The sequence below is a fragment of the Papio anubis genome, chromosome X, assembly GCF_008728515.1.
Source record: "Papio anubis isolate 15944 chromosome X, Panubis1.0, whole genome shotgun sequence".
Taxonomy (NCBI): Eukaryota; Metazoa; Chordata; class Mammalia; order Primates; family Cercopithecidae; genus Papio; species Papio anubis.
In genome coordinates this window covers 77,341,505-77,352,891 of record NC_044996.1, presented here as the reverse complement: position 1 = coordinate 77,352,891, position 11,387 = coordinate 77,341,505, and the positions used below count along the sequence as shown (strand labels likewise).

The 11,387-nt window shown below is 39.9% G+C and overlaps 1 pseudogene; it reads left to right on the top strand.

Annotated features, from left to right (window-relative positions):
• The first annotated feature begins 1,514 nt into the window (after positions 1-1,514).
• Positions 1,515-8,963, top strand: LOC101009434 (annotated as a pseudogene).
• Positions 8,964-11,387: the final 2,424 nt, after the last annotated feature.

Below are 11,387 nucleotides of genomic sequence, written 5' to 3'. Positions count from 1 at the left end.
TTGTAGTTATTGGATGAAATGTTCTGTAATTATCTATCAGAACCATTTGGTCTGTAATGCAGATGAAGTCTGATATTTCTTTGTTGATTTTTCTGTCTAGAAGCTTTGTCCGATGCTGAAAATGGGATGGTGAAGTCTTCAGCTATTATTGTACGAAGTCTTATCTTTCTCTATATCTCTAGTAATATTTGCTTTATATATCTGAGTGTTCCAGTGTTGGGTGCACATATATTTATATTCATTATGTCCTCTTGCTGAATTGACCCCTTTATCATTATGTAGTGACCTTCTTTGTCTCTTCTTAAAGCTTTTGTCTTGAAATCTATTTTGGCTGACGTAAGTATAGCTACTCCTGCTTTTTGTTTGTTTGCTTGTTTCCATTGACATGGAATACATTTTTCCTCTCCCTTTATTTTCAGGCTATATGTGTCTTTATAGGTGAAGTGTGTTTCTTGAAGGCAACACATCAGTGGGTCTTTTTATTTATTTAGCTGGTCTGTGTCTTTTGATTGGAGAATTTAGTCCATTTTCATTCAATGTTATTATTGGTAAGTAAAACTTATTCTCACCATATTGTTATTTGTTTTCCAGTAGTTTTATGGTCTTCTCTTTCTTCCTTCTTTCCTTCGTGTCTTCCTTTAGTGAAGGGGATTTTCTCTGGTGATATGATTTTGCTTCTTGCTTTTTATGTTTTATGTCTCCATTGTATGTTTTTAGGTTTGAGATTACCATGAGTCTTGCAAATACTATTTTGTAACCCATTATTTTAACCTGATAACTTAACACTGTTAGCATAAACAAACAAATGAGCAAAAGAAAACAAGTAGAAACCTTACGGTTGAACTTCGTCCCCTCGCTTTTTAATATTTTGTTGTTTCTATTTATATCTTATTGTATTGGCTATGTCTTGAAAATTTGTTGTAGTCATTATTTTTGATTGGTTCATTATTTAGTCTGTCTACTTGGAATACGAGTAGTTTACACACCACAGTTACAGTGTTATAATATTCTGTGTTCTTCTGTGTACTTACTACTACCAGTGAATTTTGTACTTTCAGATGATTATTGCTCATTATTGTCTTTTTATTTCTGGTTGAAATACTCCTCTTAACATTTCTTATAGGACAGGTCTGGTATTGATGAAATTCCTCAGCTTTTGTTTGTCTGGGAAAGTCTTTATTTCTTCTTTATATTTGAAGTATATTTTTGCTGGCTATACCTTTCTAGGGTAAAAGTTTTTTTTCCTTCAGTACTTTAAATATGTCATGCTACTCTGTCCTGGCCCATAAGGTTTCCACTGAAAAGTCTGCTGCCCGATGTATTGGAGCTCCATTGTATGTTATTTGTTTCTTTTCTCTTTCTGCTTTTAGGATCCTTTCTTTTTCCTTGACCTTTGGGAGCTTGATTATTAAATGTCTTGAGGTAGTTTTCTTTGGGTTAAATCTGCTTGGTGTTCTTCAACCTTCTTGTACTTGGATATTGATATCTTTCTCTGGTTTTGGAAAATTCTCTGTTGTTATGCCTTTGAATAAACTTTCTATTCCTATCTTTTTCTCTACTTCCTCTTTCAGGCCAATAACTCTTAGTTTGTCCTTTTGAGGTTATTATCTAACCTCAAAATGCTTTTTTATTTGATTTTTCTCAACACAGCTATTTTGAATTCTTTGTCTGAAAAGTCATATATCTCTGTTTCTCCAGGATTCATCCTGGTCTCTTATTTGCTTCATTTGATAAAGTCATATTTTGCTGGTTGATATTGATGCTAGTAGGTGTTCTTTTTTGTCTGGGCATTGAAAGGTTAGGTATTTATTTTAGCCTTCACTCTGGGCTTATTTGTAGCCACCTTCTTGGGAAGGTTTTCCAGGTATTTGAAAGGACTTGGGTATCATGATCTAAGCTGCTTCTGCTCTAGGGCACACCACAAATATAGTAATATTGTGGTTTTCACAGACTTATAGAGGTATCCTCTTCATGGTCTTGGACAAGATGGGGAAGAATTCTCTGAATTACCAGGTAGAGACTTGTTCTCTTCCCTCACTTTCTTCCAAACAAAGAATCTCTCTTTCTATTATAAGCCACCTAAAGCTGGGAATGGGTGACACAAGCAACCCTGTGGCCACGACCACTATGGCTGTGCTGGATCAGACCTGAAGCCAGCCCAGTGCTGGGTCTAACCTAAGGCCTGCTGTGACCACTCTCTGGCTACTTCCTGTGCTCACTCAAGGTCCTGGAACTCTACAGTCATCAAGTGGCAAAGCCAGTCTAGACTGTGTCCTTCCTTTCAGGGAGGCAAGGTCCCCCAGTTCCCTGGTGGGTCCAGAAGTGCTGTTTGGAATTTACGGACTAGAGTCAAATTCCTTTGAAGTCTACCAAGTGTTCTATTGCTTTGTGACTGCTCTGGCAGTCAAACCACAAAACACATTTTTAAAAACTCTTCCCTCCCCTTTTCAAAGGCAAAGGAACCTCATTTCCTAGCTACTGCCACCCCAGGCCACAAAGAGTACTACCAGACTATTGCTTATATTCCCTTAATGCCCAAAGCCTCTTAAGTCAGCTTGTTGTGAATGCTCCCTGGCCTGGGACTCACCCTTCAGGACAGTATTCTCTCCTTTGGCCCAGGGCAGGCCCAGCCACCACAGCTGGTCACGTGCTATGAGTCTCACCTGAAGCGAACAAGTCTCAGCCACTCACCCAAGGCGGGTGTCACTGCTCATTATTTAGGGTCAAAGGGCTCTTCAGTTGGCATGTGATAAATGCTGTCAGGACTGGGTCCTTTCCTTCAAGGCAGCAGGTTGTCTTCTGGCCCAGGGTGTGTCTAGAAATGTTGTCTGGGACCTAGGGCCTGGAATGGGGCCCTTAGGACTCTGACCAGTGCCCTATCCTGTTGTGGCTTAGCTGGTAACTTAGATGTAAGATAAAGTTCTCCCCACTCTTCTCTCTCTTCTCCTCAAGTGGAAGGAAGGGGTCTCTTTTGAAGCCATGAGCTGTACAGCCTGAGGTTATGGAGGGGTGATGGCAATATTCCCTTGGCTGCCCCAGCTGATGTCTTAGTAGGTCATGCGCTCACTCAGTTCACTGTCTCCAGGCCTAATTTAGCATGAGAACTCACCTAAGAGTTGCAGTTCTTATGTCCTAGACTGCTTTTCAGGTTTACTTGGAGACGCAGGATGCTCTAATCTTTAGTGGTGAGGTTTGCAAGCACTCAATTTTGGACTTCTAGGATTCATAATTTTCCTCTGGCAAGATCTGGTTTAAATGCTCCTTTCATAAGTGGGCATCAGCTGAGTTTGGTCTGGTTTTCCTTTCTGCTCTAACTGGGCAGCACTGAGTTCATTGTGTCATAACTGCTGTGTTCTTTCTCCCTCAGTGCCTAGAGAAGCTCTCTGCACCACTCTGTGGCTGCCAGAGTGGAGGAGGGGTGGCATCAGCAGTTCAGGACTTTTATCTCTTCAGTGCCTCTTTTTCAACAATATGAAGTTAAATCCAGGTACTATGAGTGCTCATCTGATTTTTGGTTCTTACGAAAGTATTTTTTTCTTCTGTATAGATAGTTGTTAACTTGGTGTCCTTGTGGTGGGGATGATTGGTGGAGCTTTCTATTCCATCATCTTGCCTGCACATAATTTTGTGGACGGTTAGGAGTTATTCTAGTGATGCAATAAGGATACACAATTAGATTATAAAGGAAAAAGACACAGTTGAAGTCTGCAGAAATCTCTGTGCAAGCCTTGCATGCGCTCCTTCTCTAATGAGGGGTGACACAGAGCACATGCTTGGCCCAGCAATGAAAATGCAGCAACATGTGTGAAATGATTTCTACCATGGAAGCCCACTAGAGACTCAGCACCCAAGATTTTTACTGGGGACTAATCACACAAGCACTCCCTGCCTGGCACATGCCAAAATGCCGGATTCCCAGCAGGAAAGTAGGTGTTCAGCATAAATCAATATAGCTTGCACATATAATCTACAGTGTGCCTCCCTAATAAGTTATCTGTTGACTGAGAATACTCCAGAACCAAGGCTGAAGATGTCAACCAAGGGCCAACCTTATAACTAGGCCCTTCTAAGAATAGCAGTCTCAGGCCTGCTAAATTAAATCTTTATTGCACACCATTTATCTACTGTGCTATAGCTGAAATTGATAATCAGAATGTTCTCAGGCCAGATAATCTTTCAGAATCGTATTCCTCTGCTACCTCCTAAGATTTGGGGCCTGTTTTAACTTCACGAAAATAGGAAAAAGGAAAGTTATCTATAAAAGAAAGTCTACATTACTTGGTGTAGGCTGAGTTTTTCTGGCCTCTGATGCTGTAAGTTGTGATAGCTACATTAGACCTCCATGAAATTTTGGGATTTTTCAATGTGGTATATCCATGTCTCAATAATGGCCTTGATCATCAACTTTCTTTTCTCACATTGGGTAGCTGCCTTTAGCCATGACCAACCTTTTTTGAAAATTAGTAGTAGAGAAATAATTTGCCAGGGTAAATGGTTGGATATTCATAGGCCAATATTATGAGAGAAATAGTTTTTAGCTCCTGGAGTGCATAACTGTTTTCTGTATAACTCTTTCCTTTTGTTGGAAAAGTAATTTAATGGAGTAGTCATTAATCTAGCAACTCCAGAGCTGCTAAACTTCCTTGATTATCTGGAGCGCTTCTTGGTATAGAACTTCTGATATTCTTTCTGGAATCATGTGGATGCCACGGCTCAACAGGCATAGTTCAAGAGCTTCTCTTTTATTCTTGAAAGCAAATTTCTCGAGGTTGACCTAGAAGGGAGAGTGGTGTACCTGGTCTAAAATCAAGAGTGTCATTCACTTTTAACAGAGATGTCACTTAGAACTTCCCTTTCCCTGGGAATTTAGGTAAATATAGCTTGAATCCTCAATTTTATAACCTGTGCAAGTCTAGTATTCTCCCCATGATTGCTGCAAATGTTCCGTCTTATATCTTCCCATATGCCTCTCTGCTATTTAGAGACAGAAAGTAGGTATTAGTGGTTGCTCTCCGCACCCCAGTGATAGGGGTGGGGAGAGTTGTGAGGGGAAATGAGGAGCGACTGCTACTGTGAATGCAATTTATTTTAGAGGTGATGAAAATTATGTAAAACTGATTGTGGTGGTGGTTATACAACTCTGTGAATTTATGAAAAATCATTAAATTGTATACTTTAAATGGGTGAATTGTATAGTAGGTAAATTTTATTTCAATAAAGGTGTTACTTTTTTTAAAAAAGTAAGAACGTGTGTAGATTTATTAAGTATTGCAGATTTGCCACCAGAAGTGTTGCAGCAGTTTGCTTTCTCACCATGAACATATGAGAGTGCCTGTTTCCTCGCAGCTTCACCAACAGAATATGTTGTCATTTTTTTTTGCCAGTCTGATAGGTGAGAAATTGTATCTCAGTGTATTTTTACTTTGCATTTCTCTAATTCTGAGTTTGAACATCTTTTCATATGTTTGAGGATAGTTTTTATACCTTTTGTGTGAATTGTCTGTTTATATATTTTCCCCATTCTTCTATTGGGTTTTTGGTTTTATTCACTCAATTTTTAAGAGTCCTTTGTATATTAGGAATATCAGCCATAGTCTGTCAGTATCCACATCCTTAACCATTACACTCCATTGACTTCCTGCTTTGGCACTTTATCCACTTAAACTCACTTTTTCTAACTTCTGTAATTGTAAATGGCTCAAATACTTATCATAGAATGATTTAAATGTAGTATAGGCCCTTAAAACCTACTATTTAGGGGCATGTTTCAAGCCATGTTCTCCTGAAGCTCTACCAGTTCTGGGAAAATGGAGGTAGGTAGTACAGCTGGATAGCCTATTCTGGGAGATTTGGGGAAGTATTTGTTTCTAAGACTCTTTGCTATTTATTTTTCTCTATAGCGCCAGCCCTACAAAATGAAGAACCTAATATCTCTGTTGCAATCTATTAGGCCTCCTTAATGCTAATAAGTAAAGGTGGAATCATAGTTACTGAGATAGCAAGTCATCTTGCTTTGGTAGTCAGCGCATGGGGAGGAGTAGTAAAGGAGTTTCACCATTCTGTTTAACTTCACTCTTCTTAAGCTGCACTGCTGATCAGCTTAAGAAAAAAGCTATAAAGCTTTTGTTTTGTCTTGTAACTGTGCCACTCTTAAAACCTTGTCTAGCATCCTTAGTATTCACCCTTTTGGAGTGAGTCTACTTTATCATTATTATTATTATTATTGGTATTATTGGTTTGCCCTTGACTACCTTCACCTGCCTTGTCCTTGACAGCTTGAAAGTTTCTTTAAAAACTAACCATGCAATGACCACATGACACAGTAACTGAATTTGGGGGCATTTATCCCAGATAAATGAAAACATGATAAGATGGCGGCGCTGAGCGGTGGCGGTGGCGGTGGCGATGGCAGTGGTGCGGAGCCCGGCGAGGCTCTGTTCAATGGGGACATGGAGCCTGAGGCCGGCGCCGGCGCCGGCGCCGCGGCCTCTTCGGCTGCAGACTCTGACATTCCCGAGGAAGTTATCCTCCAAAAATGTAGAAACCACACTTTTAACTTCTAAACCAACAGAAGAGAACAAATAATTAATAAAAATTAATCCCGAAGAAGTGAAGAAAAGAAAGAACCAGTAAGACAAATAGCACAAAGTGTGGAATATCAAACAAATAATCGATTAAGTTGACACAGGAACATATAGAGGCCCTATTAGACAAATTTGATGGGGAACATAATCCACCATCAGTATATCTGCAGGCCTATGAGGAATACACCAGCAAGCTAGATACACTCCAACAAAGAGAACAACAGTTATTGGAATCTCTGGGGAAGGGAACTGATTTTTCTGTTTCTAGCTCTGCATCAATGGACACTGTTAAATCTTCTTCCTCTTTTAGCCTTTCAGTGCTACCTTTATCTCTTTCAGTTTTTCAAAATTCCACAGATGTGGCCTGGAACAACCCCAAGTCACCACAAAAACCTATTGTTAGAGTCTTCCTGCCCAACAAACAGAGGACAGTGGTGTCTGCAAGGTATGGAGTTACAGTCGGAGACAGTCTAAAGAAAGCACTGATGATGAGAGGTCTAATCCCAGAGTGCTGTGCTGTTTACATAATTCAGGATGGAGACAAGAAACCAATTGGCTAGGACACTGGTATTTCCTGGCTTACTGGAGAAGAATTGAATGTGGAAGTGTTGGAGAATGTTCCACTTACAACACCCAACTTTATACGAAAAACATTTTTCACCTTAGCATTTTGTGACTTTTGTCAAAAGCTGCTTTTCCAGGGTTTCTACTGTCAAACATGTGGTTATAAATTTCACCAGCATTGTAGTACAGAGGCTCCCCGATATGTGTTAATTATGACCAACTTGATTTGTTGTTTTTCTCCAAGTTCTTTGAACGCCATTCAATACCACAGGAAGAGGCCTCCTTAGCAGAGACTGCCCTTACATCTGGATCATCCCCTTCCACACCCCGCTGAGACTCTACTGGGCCCCAAATTCTCACCAATCTGTCTCCTTTAAAATCCATTCCATTTCCACAGCCCTTCCGACCAGCAGATGAAGATCATCGAAATCAATTTGGGCGAAACCGGTCCTCATCAGCTCCCAATATGCATATAAGCACAGTAGAACCTGTCGATATTGATGACTTGATTAGAGACCAAGCATTTTGTGGTGATGGAGGATCAACCACAGGTTTGTCTGCCACACCCCCTGCCTGGGTCACTCACTAACGTGAAAGCCTTACAGAAATCTCCAGGACCTCAGTGAGAAAGGAAGTCATCTTCATCCTCAGAAGAGAGGAATCAAATGAAAATGCTTGGTAGACAGGACTGGAACGATGATTGGGAGATTCCTGATGGGCAGATTACAGTGGGACAAAGAATTGGATCTAGATCATTTGGAACAGTCTACAAGGGAAAGTGGCATGGTGATGTGGCAGTGAAAATGTTGAATGTGACAGCACCTACACCTCAGCAGTTACAAGCCTTCAAAAATGAAGGAGGAGTGCTCAGGAAAACATAACATGTGAGTATCCTACTCTTCATGGGCTATTCAACAAAACCACAACTGGCTATTGTTACCCAGTGGTGTGAAGGCTCCAGCTTGTATTACCATCTCCGTATCATCGAGACCAAATTTGAGATGATCAAACTTACGGATATTGCACGACAGACTGCACAGGGCGTGGATTACTGACACGCCAAGTCAATCATCCATAGAGACCTCAAGAGTAATAATATATTTCTTCATGAAGACCTCACAGTGAAAATGGGTGATTTTGGTCTAGCCACAGTGAAATCTCGATGGAGTGGGTCCCATCAGTTTGAACAGTTGTCTAGATCCTTTTTGCGGATGGCACCAGAAGTCATCAGAATGCGAGATAAAAATTCATACAGCTTTCAGTCACATGTATATGCATTTGGGATTGTTCTATATGAACTGATGACTGGACAGTTACCTTATTCAAACATCAACAACAGGGACCAGATAATTATTATGGTGGGATGAGGATACCTATCTCCAGATCTCAGTAAGGTACAGAGTAACTGTCCAAAAGCCATGAACAGATTAATGGCAGAGTGCCTTAAAAAGAAAAGAGATGAGAGACCACTCTTTCCCCAAATTCTCGCCTCTATTGAGCTGCTGACCCGCTTATTGCCAAAAATTCACCGCAGTGCATCAGAACTCTCCTTGAATTGGACTGATTTCCAAACAGAGGATTTTAGTCTATGTGCTTGTTCTTCGGCAAAAACACCCATCCAGGCAGGGGGATATGGTGCATTTCTTGTCTAGTGAAACAAGTAAGAGAGAGAGTGCAGGAGAGTAGAAACAAAAGGAAAATAAATGAACATATGTTTGCTTATATGTTAAATTGAATAACATGTTCTTTTTTTAAGGTGAACCAAAGAAAACTTGTGTGGTTAAAGACTAGATATAATTTTTCCTCAAACTAGTATTTATATATTTCTACATTGATTTTGAACATCCAAGGGTTAAAATACATAGACATTGCTAAAATTTGGCAGTGCCTGCTTTACTTTCTGTTCTGGTTTGTTTCATTCACTTGGTTTTTATTCAAAATTCACACTTTTATTCTTTTTTTTTAAATTTATTTATTATTATTATACTGTAAGTTGTTGTAGGGTACATGTGCATAACGCGTGTGTTTGTTACATTATGTATACTTGTGCCTTGTTGGTGTGCTGCACCTTATCAACTCGCTATTTACATCAGGTACCTAATGCAATCCCTCCCTCCCTCCCATGATAGGCCCCGTGTGTGATGTTCCTCCCGAGTCCATGGATCTCATTGTCTGCTCCCACCTAAGTGAGGAGAAATTACGCGTGTTTGGTTTTCTGTTCTTGTGATAGTTTCATAAGAATGATGGATCAGCTGCATCCATGTCCATACAAAGCGACACAAACTCATCCTTTTATGGCTGCATAGTATTCCATGGTGTATATGTGTACACATTTTCTTAACCAATCTGTCACTGATGGACATTTGGTTGATTCCAAGTCTTTGCTATTGTGAAGGAGCTGCAATAAACATACAATGTGTATGTGTCTTTAGAGCTGCATATTAATTTAACTTTGGGTATATACCAGTAATGGGATGGTTGGGTCATATGGTACATCTAGTTCTAGATCCTTGAGGAATCGCCATACTGTTTTCCATAATGTTGAACTAGTTTACAATCCCACCAACAGTGTGTAAAAGTGTTCCTATTTCTCCACACATCCTCTCCAGCACCTGTTGTTTCCTTGACTTTAATGATCGCCATTTAACTGGTGTGAGATGGTATTCATTGTGGTTTTGATTTGCATTTCTCTGATGCACAGTGATGATGAGAGCATTTTTTTCATGTGTTTGTTGGCTGTATGAATGTCTTCTTTTGAGAAATGTCTATTCATATCCTTTGCCCACTTTTGATGGGGTTGTTTGTTTTTTTTCTTGTAAATTTGTTTGAGTTCTTTGGGGAAAGTTCTGGATATTAGCCCTTTGTCAGATGAGAGTAGATTGCAAAAAATTTTCTCCCATTCTGTAGGTTGCCTGTTCACTTGGATGGTAGTTTCTTTTGCTGTGCAGAAGCTCTTAGTTTAATGTGAGATCCCATTTGTCAATTTTGGCTTTGCTGCCGCTAAGCTTTTGGTGTTTTAGGACATGAAGTCTTTTGCCCATGCCTATGTCCTGAATGGTACTACCTAGGTTTTCCTCTAGGATTTTTATGGTATTAGGTCTAACATTTAAGCCCTTAACCATCTTGAATTAATTTTGTATAAGGGAGTAAGGAAAGGATCCAGTTTCAGTTTTCACTTATGGCTAGCCAATTTTCCCAGCACCATTTATTTAAAATAGAATCCTTTCCCATTTCTTGTTTCCTCTCCCAGGCTTCCATCAAAGATCAGATGGCTGTGATGTGTGGTATTATTTCCTCTGAGGACTCCTGTTCTGTTCCATTGGTCTATCTCTGTTTTGGTACCAGTACCATGCTGTTTTACATTGTAGCCTTGTAGTATAGTTTGAAGTCAGGTAGGCCATGGATGCCTCCAGCTGTTCTTTTGACTTAGGATTGTCTTTGGAGATGGCTCTTTTTTGGTTCCATATGAACTTTTAAAGCAGTTTTTTCCAATTCTGTGAAGAAACTCATTGGTAGCTTGATGGGATGGCATTGAATCTATAAATTACCTTGGGCAGTATGGCCATTTTCACGATATTGATTCTTCCTATCCCTGAGCATGGTATGCCTTCCATTTGTTTGTGTCCTCTTTTTATTTCAGTGAGCAGTGGTTTTGTAGTTCCTCTTTTAAAGAGGTCCTTTACATCCCTTTGTAAGTTGGATCTTAGATATTTGATTCCTTTGAAGCAATTGTGAATGGAAGTCATTCCATGATTTGGCTCTCTGTTTGTCTGTTACTGGTGTATAAGAATGCTTGTGATTTTTGTAATATTAATTTTGTATCCTGAGACTTTGCTGAAGTTGCTATCAGCTTAAGGAGATTTTGTGGCTGAGACAATGGGGTTTTCTAAATATACAATCATGTCATCTGCAAACAGGGACAATTGACTTCTTCTTTTCCTCAACTGAATACCCTGATTTCTCTTGCCTAATTGCCCTAGCTGTGAACTTCCAACACCTGCCGAATGAGCGGTGAGAGAGGCATCCTGCCCTGTGCCAGTTTTCAAAGGCCCAGTTTTTGCCCATTCAGTATGATATTGGCTGTGGGTTTGTCATAAATAGCTCTTATTATTTTGAGGTATCGCTCCATCAATACCTAATTTATTGCTGAGCTGCTTTTAGCATGAAGGGCTGTTGAATTTGTCAAAAGCCTTTTTCGCATCTATTGAGATAACCATGTGGTTCTTGTCTTGGTTCTGC